The 12,688-nt window shown below is 44.3% G+C and overlaps 1 non-coding gene across 1 annotated transcript; it reads right to left on the reverse strand.

The window, feature by feature from the left end:
* Window positions 1-3,468: 3,468 nt before the first annotated feature.
* trnak-uuu (transfer RNA lysine (anticodon UUU)) lies at window positions 3,469-3,541 on the reverse strand. The gene has a single exon. It is a non-coding gene; the product is annotated as a tRNA-Lys (tRNA).
* Between the last annotated feature and the right edge of the window lie 9,147 nt (window positions 3,542-12,688).

Raw genomic sequence — 12,688 nt, forward strand, 5'->3', positions numbered from 1 at the left:
TCAAAGTAACTTGAAAGTAAAGTAATTAGTAATCTGATTTTACTTGCAGTAATCAGTAATGTAATCAAATTACAATTTTAAAGTAGTAATTAGTGATTTGTAGTGGATTACTTTTTTGAGTAACTTACCCAACACTGGTAACCATACAGCTTTACATCTGGTGTTTGTTCAATCCAAATCATAAGTAAGCCTCACCCTTTTTTTACATTTGGGGTTTTGTGAATTTAGTTTACCTCTTAGATTTTTTTGTTAAAGGTAAAGGGGGAATGGAACATAAAAATCTTTAAACCCTACTTTTGTTTTTTATCTATTTTGCAGCTTTACCATAGCCTATTCCCAATTTATTTTCTCTTTTTTTCTGCAATGTATTATATTGTTTTATTGTAAAGTGCTTATGCTTCTCGCCTCATTCAATGTCCTGTTATACTGTATATCTGCTCTTGCTGTATGTGGTGTCGTCAGGGTTCCTGAGTGCTATAGCCTCATATTTACGACACAGTTTCTGTAAACTTTATTTTGGTTTTCTTTCTTTTATTATTTAGAGTAGTTTTCTTTTGCAGTCCCTAGTTAATGTGTTTCTCTTTTCTTTTCTCTCCTGGAGCAATTTAGGACTTGGAGTGGAACAGGGGAGGCTAGCTGCTTTCATTCGGTGGTGTGCTTCACATAGTAGGATTAGATTAAATTGTGATTTACTTTTCCCTCCACTTGTTAATGCCACATTATCACCAATACATGACCAACTTCATCTGATGAGATTTACTCCTGCATTTTTTGGCATAACAAATATGTATCAGAAGGACAGTTAAAGCAGCGAAAGAAAAACTAATGTTAAAAAGTCAATGGTTAAGAGCCCAATAAATATTGATCACCATAATTTTTTTTTTCAATAAGACATCAACAACAAATCTTAATAAGAACTTTTGTATGAAAGAAAGTTAAACTGGATTGTAATGAAGATGTTGTGATCTTGAGAGATCTGTTAGTGTTTAATGTTCTGTTGCTGCCTGTCATTTGTAGGGCCCTATAATTTCCGCGATCGCGAAATTGGCAAATTAACACGGAATCTAGTGTCAACGCCGAATTTCGCGGAATTTTACATATTTTGAATGAAATTCTGTTTTTGTGTGGGAGAAGAACGTATGTCTGGGGAAAATGTAGAACGGGGGAAGAAAATCTGGGCGACACAACGCCTCCCGTCATTTCAGTTCCAATGACGGCATCAAAACAATGAAAGCATGGCGAAGCGGGACTCCACCGCTCTGCTTTCCTCAGCGAAAAAGTTAAGAAACTCGACGCTAAGCCCTCAGTACCGAGCCAAGCAGTTCACACGTGACTTTTATGAAGTGTTTCCCACACATAATTCGTGGCGAAGAATCAACACCGGCCACCACATATTGCGTTTCGTTTATTTTTTTTAACGCTTTTAGTTGCATTTCCTTTCCCTGCTCTCCCTCCGTCTGTCTGTCACTCTCTCTCTCACACACACAGACACACACACACACACACACACACACACACACACTCTCTCTCTCTCTCTCTCTCACACACACACACACACACACACACCCATCCCCTCCGTGCACACTGCGTCTGTCTATGAGGCGCCGGACTGGACCAAAGACCGTCCGACGGTGTCCGAGAGCGCGCTCGACAGTGCGCGAGAGAGAGACAGAGTGTGACTTTTATTTAAACTTACATAAACTAATATAATTTATTTTACTGGACAGTTTTAAGCTCCTAACCATATTTTGTTGTTACTTGAAGTAATTTAGAGTGCAGTGTTAGGTAACACTTTATATTACAACCCGCAAACAACTGCGTAAGTACACCGAAATTACGGTGTACGTTTCTGTAATTATAGTGCACTTCCGTGTAGGTATAAGTAAACAACATGTTAAGTTTTGGGTAATAAAGGGGTAACAAGCAGATATACAACCTGGAAAGAACTTCGTAAGTAAACCGAAATTACGGTGTACGTTTCGGTAATTATATATAATTACAGAAACGTACACCGTAATTTCGGTGTACTTACGCAGTTGTTTGCGGGTCGTAATATAAAGTGTTACCCAGTGTATGAATAAAGTGTTTATGGATAAGTGTTACCCAAATATCCATGAATAAAAGTTTGAATTTGTATCTGTTCCTGTAGTAACTTGAGAGAGATAGGTCTGAGAATTAAAGATTGATCATTTACTGAGTGTAACCCTTGTGAAGGAGATCATTTAGACTTATGCCTCGGAACTCTTGACTACTATTCCACACAATTCTCACTGGGGTTGAAGTGGAGTGCGGGTTTGGAGCAACCAGATGGCTGATGTACCATTTAGGTCCTCCCCACTTATTAATTTCCTCTTTTGTGAGTTTTGCAGCAGCACCTCTTGAAACCATTTCATGTATTTGTTCTTTGTATGCAGTCTTCCACACAGGTTCCTTCTCCAGACGCTTCTCAGTGTTTCTAAAGGTTGCCTCCACAGCCTGCCGATTGTCTGGTTGTGTTGTGAGGTCTGTCTTCCAGGGATAAGCCGTGTCCCAGTGGGGAGAGTACTGTGTTTGTCTGCCAATACGTATGTTAGGCATTCTTTTATCTTTTCCAGGTCCCGCTCTTCCTCTTTCGCTCCAGGGGGTAACCTACCACACTTGCAGCCGCCACATTGAGGACTGCACGAAGCCCCGATGCTGTCCCAACTAAACCACTCGAAAACCTCTTTGTTGGTGGTTAAGGTGCTCCGGACAAGCGCATTTCCTTCCTCTTCTTGAGGTATGATGGTTTCTTTATACGCCATCGAGGCTGATCTCATGGTCCTTGCAAGGTGAGTTTCAGGGTGGTATACTGCCAGATCGACTGTCTCAATAAGATCGGGATGGGTTCCCCCAACAGTCTTCCCCAGCGGGCCGTCCCAGAGGACGAGGTCTACCACAATTTTGATTGGCTGGGGAACAAGACGACCTTCCCGGTGACTGATAAGGAGGTCAATCTTTGTGGGACGAACCAGTTCGTCTCTGGGTACATTGGGGAAGAACTTCTTCAGTTGCTTGGCAGTGACTGGTTGAGTCACCTCTGCGATGTCTGAAACATGACTATTGTCATGTTTCAATGTTTTTGAGGTCTGTTTTGTGATCTTGGTTTCCCCTGTCTTTGTGATTTTGGTTTAGTCCTGTTATTATTTCAGTTTTGAGATCTTGTTTCCCCCCATCTTTGTGATTTTGGTTCAGTCCTGTTAGTTTTCCCGCTCCTCGTTTGTGTTCAGTTTCTTCACCTGTGTTCTGCTTATTATCCCATTAGTCCCTGTCCATTTAAGACCTGTGTTTTCCCTCAGTGTTTGTTGGTCGTCGTCCTTGTATGGTTGTGTCTCTGAATTCCTGGAGTTTGTTATTTTGTTTCTGTATGTTCCTGAAGTTTATTGTGTACAGTGTAGATCAGCAAGAACTCAACAACAAAATGTACCGCTCCACAAAAAGACACTTGTTCGCCCGAACAGGGACTTGAACCCTGGACCCTCAGATTAAAAGTCTGATGCTCTACCGACTGAGCTATCCGGACTCTTGCTCGAGAAGCCTGCGTGCTGTGTCGGAACGCACAGCAAAATGAATCGCATTGGCGCAGAAAAAAGAGTGTCCTCCAATGCATTGCGTTTCCTTCTTCGAAGATTCAGAACGGCCGTCAATAAGTCTGCTATGTCAAAATATATTTGCAAATTAGTGGGAATGCAGCCTATTAGACTGATGATAATAGTCATTAAAGGAAAATAATGCTAGGAAAAAGAACAAAAACTCACTGCTACTTGTCTGGAAAGCCTCTTCACACGCTTCAATGCTGTTGACTTGCCACGCTTTTATCGTTATTGTAAACTTGTGTCAAAGGCGCAGTTGTTTGTAGCAAATAGCAAGCCTGCGGCACTCTAGGTAACAGCCAGCGAGTGTACTGACACCTAGCGATTAGAAAATATACACGAGGAAAAGAGTAGGCCGAAGGACGGGTGGTGACATGGAGCTCAATTTCAATGGCACCCAGAAAACCTTGCCGTGACCCGGATTCGAACCTGGGTTGCTGCGGCCACAACGCAGAGTACAAACCACTATACGATCACGGCGAGCTACCGGTCTACCCGACGTGTCCCTGACTACAAAGGGGCCTTGTCATCTTTAGCTTGCAGACAAAACTGTTTCTTACCAACATAACTCTTTTCAAGGGTAATCCTGTAACAGTGACTTTTTTTTCCTTTTATAAAGTTTAAGCTAGGCCTTCAGAAGGTTAAAAACTAAAGCAGGTGCAAGCTGTCAACGTAGCGGGGAGACCCCAATGGATTTCTAGTCCATCACCTTAACCACTCGGCCACGACTACAAGCTAGCTGAAGGGAGCATTTCGTTTGGCTTGGTCCCTTGCAGCGTCGCTGCCCGAGGCCAGTGTAGATCAGCAAGAACTCAACAACAAAACGTACCACTCCACAAAAAGAGGCTCGTTCGCCGAACAGGGACTTGAACCCTTGACCCTCAGATTAAAAGTCTGATGCTCTACCGACTGAGCTATCTGGGCTCTTACTCAAGACGCGTGCGTGCTACGTGGGAACGCACAGCAAAATGAATCGTATTGGCGCAGAAAAAAGAGTGTCCTCCAAGGCATTGCGTTTCATTCTTCGAAGATTCAGAACGGCCGTCAATACGTCTGCTATGTCAAAATTTATTTGCAAATTAGTGGGAATGCAGCCTATTAGACTGATGATAACAGTCATTAAAGGAAAATAATGCCAGGAAAAAGAACAAAAACTCACTGCTACTTGTCTGGAAAGCCTCTTCACACGCTTCAATGCTGTTGACTTGCCGCGCTCTTATCGTTATTGTAAACTTGTGTTCCTGACTACAAAGGGGCCTTGTCATCTTTAGCTTGCAGACAAAATGGTTTCTTACCAACATAACTCTTTTCAAGGGTAATCCTGTAACAGTGACTTTTTTTCCTTTTATAAAGTGTAAGCTAGGCCTCCAGAAGGTTACAAACTCAACGTAGTCGGCAGGATTCGAACCTGCGCGGGGAAACCCCAATGGATTTCTAGTCCATCGCCTTAACCACTCGGCCAAGAAAGGGGCAAAAGGGGGGAGGGGGGTGTAGAGAAGAAAAGAGGGAGGAAAGGGAGAAAAAGAAGAGGAGAAAAAAGGAGCAAAACGTACAATATATAAATTTTTATCTACTTTCTTATCTTCTCAACATTGTTAACACACAGTTCTGCACTTATTGCAAGGGTTATCATCACTTTAATTTCATGTCTCTTGCGGGATTCGAACCTATGCCGTGGCAATATCGCTTGCATCTTCGCTTGTTCTCTAGTCTCGTAGTGCATTCCGTAAGTACTACATGCAATGCATTGTGGGTAACGTAGTCATTTTTAACACAGGAACTCTTTTCCATATAAATCCCTACAGTAGTAACCCTGTGATTATGCAATTATGCACATGAATGCATTTAAAGCAAACGCTCTTGTAAGTAAACATATTTTGTGATGTTAACAAATCAATATTCAAATAATTAACTCAAAATGTCACATGCTACATTTAAAGCTATAACAGTATTAACAGTGTATAAATGTAAATAACTCTCCCATCATGTTTCCCCTCCTTTTTTTGTAAACTCAATTATTTGAAAGACTACATCTGTGCAGCACAAGTGAATAAAACATATTCCAAATTGAGTGTTGGGTTTTGTGAATAAATGTAAAATGATTCTGCAAGTAATTCTGGCTTTAGTTTTAACAATTACATTCAATGGATGACACTCACTGTCCTGGTATTCAAGAGGAAATTACTTAAAAACGTGAAGACTGTTATTGGCTCCAATAAAATTATTAAACTTTATTGTAACAGACAGACAAGTAATGGTGACAGCAATTATACACTCTTCCTCCAGTCATCCAGGGTCAGTCCTGATGCTGGACAGTACCACTGCCCCTTCAGCTGGGTGTGTCCAGTCCTTTTATTTTGTCCTGTCCAAACCCCTTGCAGGTGTAGTGGTACTTTTCGTTTGTCAGCCTCTTCCGTGGCGGTTCCCCCTTTGACACTAGCTCCTCATCCTCCTGGGCAGCTTTTTTCAGCTATTGGAACATGTCTCGATATAAGTAAACTATTAGAGATTGCAATGAATCTATCATATATATAAAATCAGATACAAATAGGATTGGTATGAATAATAATGCTTTGTTATTAACAAAATGTTATGATAATAATTATGACCGCCACTACATCTTGTAATAATAATGAGAAAAGAAGGAGAAAATGCATATTAAATTATGTCATAAATTATTTTTTAATTAAATACTGATTGGGCCAACAAGTTGCACACTCTTGCCAGGATTTGCACCTGGAGTCTCCCACCCAAAGGATGGACGTGTTACAATTACACCACAAGAGTTGTTTTTTTTGTTTGTTTTTTGAAATAGTTGCATCAGCAACTATCCTATGTATTTTGTTTTTTGAAAATAGTTGCAACAGCAACTAATTTTTTTTTTCTATTTGCAACAGCAAACATACTTTTTTCTACTTTATTTTCTTGCTTGTTTTTTCTTTGCAGATGGTTTGAACAGTGAATGTGAACATTTTCTTAAAATAAATAAAACATATTATTAAAAATATTTATAAAAAAGAATGTATTAGGTGCATTTACAAAGAGCTTCTCCACTCCTCAAGGGTCTGTCCAGATGCAGGGCAGTACCATTTGCCACGTACCTGTGAGTGTCCAGTTTGCTTTGATTTAGGTTGACCACACAGCTCACACTCATAGTGGTAGCTCTCTTTTGCCTTTCTCATCTTTGGGGGCTCACCTTTCCTCAGTCGCTCCTGGTTCTCAAGGGCTGCCTTGCGTAATCGCCATTCACGCTGGCGATTAAAGGGATCTAGTGCTTGGTGAGGGAACCTAGGTTGGTCGGGACAGTAGGAGGTGGATGAACAGCCCTGGGTGGATGCTGAGGGTGGTGGTTGGGTGGCAGGCCAACCCTGGATGGATGCTGAGGGTGGTGGGTGGGTTGCAGACCAGCCCTAGGTGGATGCTGAGGTTGGTGGGTGGGTTGCAGACCAGCCCTGGGTGGATGCTGAGGGTGGTGGGTGGGTTGCAGACCAGCCCTGGTTGGAGGACCAGCCCCGGGTGGATGCTTAGGGTGGTGGGCGGGTTGCAGACCAGCCCTGGTTGGAGAACCAGCCCTGGGTGGATGATGAGGGTGGTGGGTGGGTTGCAGACCAGCCCTGGTTGGAGGACTAGCCCTGGGTGGATGCTGAGGGTGGTGGGTGGGTTGCAGACCAGCCCTGGTTGGAGGACCAGCCCTGGGTGGATGCTGAGGGTGGTGGTTGGGTGGCAGGCCAGCCCTGGATGGATGCTGAGGGTGGTGGGTGGGTTGTAGACCAGCCCTGGGTGGATGCTGAGGTTGGTGGGTGGGTTGCAGACCAGCCCTGGGTGGATGCTGAGGGTTGTGGGTGGGTGGAGGACCAAACATGAGAGTGTGCCAGGGGTGCCTGGTAAGAAGACCAGCTCTGGTAGTGTGTTGGGGATGGCTTGTAGGCAGAGGACCAGCCCTCCATACAGCTGTTTTGAGAGGAAGCAGCATCGTGTTTGGCAATAGCTGCGTCTCCCCCACCTGTCTGTGGAATAGCAGGTGTTCTGGAACTGTGTCGCTGGCGGATTTTTGCCTCGCCCTCACGGTTCTCAGGCTCCTGGAACTCAAAAAGAGTGTGTCCATGCTGAACTGGCTGTGATGGTAGGTCACGAACCTCCAGGAGGGATTTTTTAGCCACGGCAATCTGCTGTGGAAGCTGCACACCCTGAAGTAAAGAACCCCGTTCAGTTCTCTTTTGGCGATCATGCAGCCTGCAGAGACAGAAAACAAAACACACACAAGAGTTTTTCAGAACATTTTTCAGTGTGTTAATTGTTAAAAAAAAAATTCAAATATGCAATTCAATCAATTTATGAAGATATTAAAGATGAACTCACCAGGAGGACACAGTGGTGTTGTTAATGTTTACCAGTACCAGGTCACTCCTGTCCATGATCTCTCTGCAGTCCTCAACTAGCTGCTTGATGTGAGAGTATGCCATGACAATGGACTGGGGTATGGCAAATGTCCTCCCTTTATTGTCCTTTGGCCTATTTCTGGCTTCCTTGTACTCTTTGTACAGCTTGAGAGCAACACACTCTGAAATTCTGTTTTGGTCTGGTCTGTGAGCAGCCTGACCATGGACCATGAACAATCTGCAAATAGATGACCAGATCACATAGTGCTCATTATATATGCATGTTCACATATTGACATAAATACATTGATACAAATACTAAAGAATATAGCTATATGAGATGTGGATACCTCTCAGCTGCTTGCTGGCCTGGAGCAGAGCCACTGCACTTTCTTGAAGCCCTCCAAGGTCCTGGCAACGTTGTTTTTTTGCTCTTGAGGGTGTATCTGGTGGGGGTCTGGTCAAAGACACTTAGATGTGAGTATAACCTCAAAATCTCTGCCACTTCAGCATTGGAGAGTTTTGTTATAGTTCGGTTAAGCCCAACCAGGTAACCTGCCAAGGCATCAACTGCCTCCCATCCAGGAATCCCTCTGGCATCACACCTAGTGTCCTGTTACAAGAATTGAACCAATAAACACCATAACATTTTAAACATCTGGTACAAGAGCAAATATAAAGCAGCCCACATTTCTGATGGTGAAACATTATCCACTTTACCGTAGCTGGAGTGACGAGCACACTCTCCTCAAATGGGGTGAGGACGGGACTTGCGGAGGCATCTCTCTCATCAAATCGGGTGAGGACGGGCCCAGAAGAGGCATTACTCTCCTCCAATGGGGAGTAGATGGGCCCAGCAGAGGCATTACTCTCCTCCAATGGGGAGTAGATGGGCCCAGCAGAGGCATCACTCTCCTCCAATGGGGACCTGGGATCTGGCCAGGGCCTAGGGCCACCGCTTCCAAATTGCTGAGGTGATTAATAAAAGTATACACAGAATAAAGAATAAATAAAGAATAAACAGTCTTTTACATTTTTTGTGTCTCTTCTACATTAAAAATGAACTGTTTATTAGTTTATTAGTTTATTTAGTTTATTAGTTTATTAGTGCATCTCCACCCGGATGAGACAAAAAACAGGATCACTGATTACAACAAATTAAAACAATACTATGTCAACATTCAATAGCAAAATATACCATATGTGTGTGAGGTTTTAACATGCCTGGAATGAAAGCAAACTGGTGCTTATGAAAGCTTTCCAGAGAGGAGGACCCTCTGCTGCATCTTAGCACATCCAGTGTCTTCTCTCCTTTCTCCAGCCCTGACCCAATGTTTGTGTAAAGCTGCACTCCTGGTGGATCCTGAATGCAGGCAAGGTGCTTTTGCTGTACCTCCCACACTTGAGACATGCATTCATGGTTTATAAGGTGCAGCCCAGTGCCGTCCACAAGGTGCCACATGGAGTCAAGAAGACTTTTGATGAGGGCACGAGTCTCCTCCACTCCACGGGTTTTCCTGCGGCAGTGCTTGGCTAGCTCTTTAGAGCTGATGCTCGCCAACACCTGGGCATCTGTTGGCTCGTGGCCCTGATGCTTTTGCCTCAGCTCTGACCGCTTCGCCTCTTTCAGATGACAGATGTCCTGGTAATCCCATTCAAAAATGCAACTCGACAATTTGGAGCAGAACGTACCGTACAGTGGATGGTGTTCTGTGGTGAGACCGTTGGTGAATCGCCTCATAAAGTGGAACACATCCAACCGCACAGTGGACGTCCATGGCCGAAACCAATGGAGAACTGGGCTCACTCCTGTGTAAAAGCATTTTTTGGTTTGTATTGTCACCAACTGCCTTAATTTGGCAAAAAAAAACATCAACACAAATTACAGGAAACCCACCTCTGTCACTGCAACAGTCTCTATCCACATAGATAGCAGCTGGCTGTGGCTCACCAGCATGTACCGTTGAACGATCACAAGTCATCCAGCCCAGCCCCCTCGCCGGTTGTGAGGACCGAGTTGAGGACCTGACCATACTCGTTCCCCACATTGGACATCCATGTTGCCGTGTTCTCAATCCCCCCAGCAAGTTTTTTGGTAACCTGTTATAACAAAAGTATATACATCATTAGCATATGTATTCTTATCAAACCCTAAAAGAACAAATTAGCTCAAGCTTATATAGGTTTACATTTACCTTAGTGGAATCGAGCTTCAGAATTCTGCCAAACGTTGAAGTGATGACACCTTTGAGTTCATCAAGGTGACCGACAACATCGTTGGCATGCACTGTCTCGAACCACTGGGCCAGGGGCAAGGGAGAGAAGGGTGGTGGTGGTGGGGGATAAACAGCCTGGGACTGCTTCAGGCAGGATCTCTTGTGAATTTCACAATCTGTGAAATAGTCACAGGATCTCCTAGCCCACTCCTCACTGTGTGCCTCTTGAAAGGCCTGCTGCAGGTAACTGGAGCTATTCCCTGCTGTTCTAGGACGCAAAAGTGTCAAACATTTTCTGTCCAGTGCCAAATGTGTAGTCAACACAGCAGGGAATTTGTTGCGGTTAGAGGGGTCAAGTTGCTTTAAAATGTCACTACTCCAAGGACAGACAGGTTGTTTGCACTGGCTGCACCTTGGGTAATCTCCCCCTATTAAATAGTACTTGCTATCCACATCAAAGACCTCTCTGACCCTGGTGTAAATGCCAGAGTGGTGCATCTTTCGGTTGCACAGAGTGCATTTCAGAGGGATGCCCCACATACGCATTGGTGCCCAGGAACATCCTCTGTCGAAAGTAATCATGTGGGTTTGGAGGTGCCACAGATCTGATTGGGCTTGGGGGTGGTGCCAATTCTCCCTGACATTCTGTCTCAGCTGCCAACTTGCGTCATAGAGGATGTGGGCAATCCACTCCCGATCACCTGGCTTGATGACCCGGAGGAACGGCTTTGGCAAAAACCTGGCCCGCCTTACCTCTGGAAAGCACAGAGGGACTGGGAGCCCTGGTGCTGCTGGAGGAGGAGCAGAAGCAGGAGAAGGAAGAAGTGGTGTGCCACTCTGAGTCGCTGGTGCCATCTCAGATAGTGTGGAAGGGCTAGGAGCAGGAGCAACTTGGAGACAGATGGTTGGTGTCGTCTCTTGGGCTGTGAGGCAGACTGGAGCTGGAGCATCTCGGGGAGAGACGATTGGTGTCGGTGTCATCTCTTGGGCTGGGGTAGTGGAGGGACGGGCTGAAGGGGTTAGAGGAGAAATGTTTGGGAGGTCTGTGGGAGATTTTAAGACATGACACTTCTCAAGGTGCTCTGATAACCTGACAGCACCCATGGCCTTTGTGCCGCAGTGCTCACACTGCTCCTGGACATGGAAGTCTGACAGGTGCTGAGTAAACTGGTCAAAGAGCACTTCCTGAGCACAAAGGGAGCATGTCATGGTATTATCACCGCTCCCTGTCTGCTGTGGACCTGCTGCGGTCCCTGTCTGCTGTGGACCTGCTGCGGTCCCTGTCTGCTGTGGACCTGCTGCGGTCCTTGTCTGCTGTGGACCTGCTGTGGTCCCTGTCTGCTGTGGACCTGCTGCGGTGCTTGTCTGCTGTGGACCTGCTGCGGTCCCTGTCTGCTGTCCTGACTGAGGGAAACAATATTTTGTATTTACTCTCTATATCCTCTTATCCTCTAAATCACACAAAACTCTGCATCAAAACAGTGATTTGGAGAATCAAGCACAACGAAGAAGCAGCCATGGGAAACAGCTGTAGAGGAAGCATTTGTCAGCATCTTTGTCTCATATCATATGTTTAAGGATTCAATGACATTACTTACATCATGGTAGCCACATTTGCAGGGGATCTTTTTCTCAAAGATGTCTTTTTTTCTGACCGTTAGGCCAAATGCAGGGGTCAGGGGACAATTCTTTATCCTCTCTAACACTGCCTTCCAACGTCTGCTCCCAGGTCTCTGGCCAGTGGAAAATTTATATTTCCCCTGGGCAAACAGCATCATGACGCCGGTCCAGAATGAATCTGGCTTTCCTTCCTTTGGCATCTCTATAGGACAAGAGGCAGTCATTAGGCTGTTGTAGGCAACATGTAGGTCTACATGTACAGACAGACAGACAGATAGATAGGAAATTAAGCAACTACAATATAAGGTTGTATGTTTTTTTCCACAGTCTCAACTAATTTGGTCAGGAATATTTCAAGTCTTAAGTTTCTGAGACACTGTTTCATTTATATTGTTATGCTAATGTGAAATAGTTTGTTCAGATCTCATCAGATGGCATGAACTCACACGGATGGTTGTCGGTTATTAAAAATGTAATCAAAACAGTTTAGTGATGAAAGAAATGGAAAAAAATGATACTCTCTCACTCACAATCTCTCTCTCTCTCTCACTCACACACACACACACACACACACACACACACACACACACACACACACACACACACACACACACACACACACACACACATTCACATTCACATTCACATTCACATTCACTCACTCACTCTCTCTTTGAAAAAAATGGCTGTTATTTTACAAACTGAAATTGTATGAGAACTGAACTGAAATCACAACACAAGCCAATCCTGTTTCTTCATGTTTGTTAAGAAATGATCATACCCACTCTTTCACTCACTCTTATTCTCTCTCACACACACACTTTATAGCACTCTCTTTGAAAACAATTGGTATCTGAAATTG

This window comes from Siphateles boraxobius, unplaced genomic scaffold (assembly GCF_051911475.1).
Source record: "Siphateles boraxobius isolate OS27281-9 unplaced genomic scaffold, OSU_SipBor_1 6, whole genome shotgun sequence".
Lineage (NCBI taxonomy): Eukaryota > Metazoa > Chordata > Actinopteri > Cypriniformes > Leuciscidae > Siphateles > Siphateles boraxobius.